The following is a 4876-nucleotide window of genomic DNA, read 5'->3' as shown; positions in this document are numbered from 1 at the left end:
GCAGTCCTTAAAGAAGTTTGATTCCTCTGACTTTTGTGATTGTTGGAGGGGCTGGCATTCCTTAAGGGCAGGCGGTAAAGATAGGGTTACTTTTAGGAATCTTCCCACACACTTTGATGCAAAGGAGTTTTCAAAAGTGTCGTGCAAAGCTTTGATGAGGTACTTGCTTTCTACATGTCTGGTAACAGAAGGCGGATGGAAGGAAGTCGCTGACCTATTTCTCCCTCCAGCTCCTCCTGGGGGCTGTAGTGGTGATGTCTGCTCAAAAATAAACATTCCCTTTTGGACACCAGGGTATCACAAAAGCCCTAGGTGGCAGGACACAGGCAAGGAGAGAAGAGAGACCCCAACATCTTCTTTTGGGTCAGAAACAGGCATAAATGTCACCCTATCAGAGGAGCCCAGCTATCTGACTCCTGGGGTTTGTGTAAGATAAAGAGAAGGCTTTCTCCATGAGGTCATTACTAAGTGGGTTCAGTCCAAGCTCCCAGGGAGTATGAATAGCCCAGCCAATGAGTAGGATTTGTGTCAGGCCAGCATTTGAATCCTGGTCCTGGCACTGATTTTCTGTGTGATCTTTTCTGAACCTCACTTTCCTCTCCTACAAAATAATAATCTCTTTTATAGCAACACTATTCACAGTAGCCAAAAGGTGGAAACAACATAAATTGTCCACCGATGGATGACTAGATAAATAAAATGCAGTATATCTACATAAGAGAATATTATTCAGCCTTCAAAAGGAAGGGAATCTTATCACAAGCTATCACATGAGGAACCTTGAAGACATTATGCTACATGACGAAAATCAGTCACAAAGAAAAATACTGTATGATTCCATTTATATGAGGTCCCCAGAGGAGTCAAATGAATAGAGACAGAAAGCAAAATGGTGACTCTCAGGGGCTGGGGAGGGGAGGAATGAGGAGTTAGTGTTTCGTGGGCACAGAGTTTCAGTCGAGGAAGATGAAAAAAGCATGAATATACTTAATGCCCTACTGAAGTATATACGTAAAAATGGTTAACGTGTAAAACTTTAAGTTACGTGTATTTTGCCACGATTTTAAAAAATTGCATGCCAGCTACCAAAGTAAAAGCACTTACATTAAAATAAGTGTCTAAACTAAACAAAGAGTCGGATTCCATGTTGACATATGATTCTTACTCTACCCCATAATTGTGGGGGGAGAAGGCTGAAAGTCAGACATAAAATGTGATAATCAGTTTTTCTTCCTGATACTTATAATTATTCAAAACCATCTAGGACTTTAAAGTTTACAGAAAGCAGCTTCAAAGCTATCAGTGCATTTTATCCTTTCGATATGCTGATGTGATTTGGGATTTTGAGGTTAATGTGATGTTTTATATATAAAGAATACATTACCTATCATAAAAATGTATCTGTAATTTCTTGTCCAAAAAATGGTTAAAATAGTATAAGTTTTATGTTATATATATTCACCACAATTTTTAAAATGAGAAAAAATAACAATAATGCCTGCCTGGCTTATCATCCCAAGGAGGTGCGGGGGCGGGGAGTGGGGGGTGGGCTTAAGGAGATATAGATTCGAAAGCCCTGGATAAGACCCCATAAACAAAGGAAAGAGGATTCTTTTTGGAAGCCCCAACCTCAGAAAGGTTTAGTCTATACTTCGTGAGGTCTCGTACCACTTAGCTTGAACTTCACACATACATTTAATATGTTGGCACGAAGTATAGACTAAACCTGCCCCGTCCTGCTGGGCCAAAAGGGAGTAAATGCCATGAACCGCTGGGCCCAGATCAAGGCCCCTCCCCTATTTTATTCAATAAACAAAACCTTATCATGCTAAGTGAAATAAGTCGGACAGAAAAAGTCGAGAACCACATGATTTCACTCATACATAGGATATAAAACTAAAAGCAACAAAGGAGGCTTCCGGTCAAGATGGTGGAGTAGGTAAACGCCGTGGTGGCCTCCTCCCATGTCCACATCAAAATTACAACTAAACTACAAAACAACCATCATTGACACCCACCTGACGTCTAGCTGAACAGAAGTTCTGTAGCTAAAGACACAGAAGAGGCCGCCTCGAGACTGGTGGGAGGGGCAGAGATGCAGAATAGGCTGGCCCCTCAACCATGAATGGCGCTTAAAAATTGGGAGGGATCTCTCCGCTGCGGAGGTCCCCAGAAGGAGCAAAGTGACTCAGCCCCACACCAGGCTCCCCAGCCCGGGGCATCAGTGCCAGGAAGCGTAGCCCCCACAACACCTGGCCGTAAAAATCAGCAGAGACTCGGAGACGGAGGGCAGCTGGAAACCCATGACTCACCCGTGGACTCTGGCGGAGGGATGGCAACTTTGGAGGCTCCAGACACATACAGGGAGAGGCTGGGGTATTTGGCTTTAGGGCGAGGGGTAGTGGCAGCTGCCTTGGTTACCAGCTTAGCCTCTCCCGGGTGCCTCCAAGCCCAGCACAACTGGCAGCCATCTGTAGTTCACTTTGTAGCTCATACCAAATGGCCCAGGCAGGGCACAGGTAGCAGCTGTCCTCGGCCTGCACCAGAGCCCATCCCAAGAGGTCCCAGAACCAACACACCTGGTGTCCAGCTTCAGACCACACCAGAGCACCACCCAACCATCTGCATAAATGACATGACCAAAGGGCAGGCTGGGCAGGCACCTGAGCCCCAATAAAGTGATTCGTGCTCCGTAGGGTCAGCTCCTGAACAACAGCTCCTCCACTGTAGTCATGGTCAGTCTTCACAGTCAATCAGACTGAGAGTCAGTCCCTCCCACTGATGTGCCAACAGCAACCAACGCCCGACTACAACACAGGGTGCACACACAACCCACAGAAGGGACACACCTGGAGCACCCGAGTGAGGCGACCAGAGAGATGGTGCCACCGGGCCCCCACAGGACACTTACTACATAAGGCCACTCTACTGAGACCGAGAGACATAGCGTTTCTACCTAATACATAGAAACAAACACAGGGAGGCAGCCAAAATGAGGAGACAAAGTAAGATGTCCCAAATGAAAAAAACAGAACAAAGCTCCAGAAAAAGAACTAAACAAAATGGAGACAAGCAATTTACCAGATGCAGAGTTCAAAACAGTTGTTATAAGGATGCTCAATGATCTCAGTGAGAACTTCAACAAAGAGATAAGAAACATGAAAATGGAGACAGAAAACATAAAAAAAAAACAGTCAGAAATGAAGATTACAATAACTAAAATGAAGAATACATTGGAGGGAATCGACAGTAGATTAGATGAAGCAAAGGATCGAATCAGCGATGTAGAAGATAAGGTAGCAGAAAACACCCAATCGGAATGGCAAAAAGAAACAAAGAATCCAAAAAATGAAGATAATTTAAGGGGCCTCTGGGACATCAAGTATACCAACATTCGCATCATAGGGGTACCCGAAGAAAAGAGAGAGAGCAAGATATTGAAAACCTATCTGAAGAAATAATGGAAAACTTCCTTAACCAGTGAAAGAAATAGACACACAAGCCCAGAAGCACAGAGTCCCAAACAAGATGAACCGAAAGAGGCCCACACCAAGACACGTCATCATTAAAATGCCAAAGTTTAAAGACAAAGAAAATCTTAAAAGCAGCAACAGAAAGGCAACTATCTACAAGGGAGCTCCCATGAGACTGGCAGCGGATTTCTCAACAGAAACTTTATAGGCCCGAAGGGACTGGCATGAGATAGTCGAAATGATGAAAAGCGAGGACCTACTACCAAGATGACTCTGCCCAGCAAAGCTATCATTTAGAATCGAAGGACGGACGGATAATGAGCTTCCCAGATAAGAAAAAGCGAAAGGACTTCGTCACCACCCAGCCGGTTAAAGGGACGTCTTTAAAAAGAAGAAGAAAAACAGATAAAAAATGTGAATAATAAAATGGCAATAACTACGTATCTATCAACAATCACTTGAAATGGAAATGGATTAAATACTGCAATCAAAACACATAGGGTGGCTGAATAGATGAGACACGCACAGACTGAAAGGAAAGGGATGGAAGAAGATATTTCATGGAAACGGAAACAAAAACCAAAAACAGCTGGAGTAGCAAGACTTGTACCAGACAAAACAGACTTTAAAACAAAGGCTATAACAAGAGACAAAGAAGGACCCAGTGATTCCCCGTTCTGGGCATGTATCTGAAGAAACCAAAACACTGCTTCAAAGAGACGTGCGCATCCACAGGTTCATTGCAGCATTATTTACAGTAGGCGAGATACGGAGGCAGCCTGGGTGTCCACCGATGGATGGATGGATGGATAAAGAGGAGGTGGTACATATATACAATGGAATATTGCTGAGCCATAGAAAGAATGAAATCTTGCCATCTGCAACAACATGGATGGACCTAGACGGTATTGTGCCGAGTGCAGTAAGTCAGATAGAGAAAGACAAATGCCATGTGATCTCACTTACGTGTGGAATCGAATGGACAAATCAAACGAACAAGCAAAACCGAAACAGACTCATAGACACGGAGGAAATACTGGTGATGGCCAGATAAGGGGGGGGGGGCAGGGTGAGAGAGGGGAAGGGATTAAAAAGTACAAAGTGGCAGTTGCAAAAGAGAAATGAGGATGTGAAGCACAGGTCAGGGAATATGGTCAATAATATTGTCATAACTATGTATAGAGTGCTAGGTGGGTACTAGACTAATAGGAAGGCTCACTTCGTAAATATTTTATACAAATATTTAATGACTATATTGTACATCTGAAAATAATATTATATGTCAACTGCAATTGAAAAATAACAAAATTCTTTTAAAAAGTCTTAAAGGCAGGAGAAAAAGGAAGCAACAGAGGAACAAGGCAATCAGCGTCTTATCGACACAAACAACAAACACTATGGCG

This window comes from Pteropus alecto, unplaced genomic scaffold (genome assembly GCF_000325575.1).
Source record: "Pteropus alecto unplaced genomic scaffold, ASM32557v1 scaffold312, whole genome shotgun sequence".
Lineage (NCBI taxonomy): Eukaryota > Metazoa > Chordata > Mammalia > Chiroptera > Pteropodidae > Pteropus > Pteropus alecto.
The sequence above is the reverse complement of the archived record's forward strand: the minus strand, read 5'-3'. Positions refer to the sequence as shown.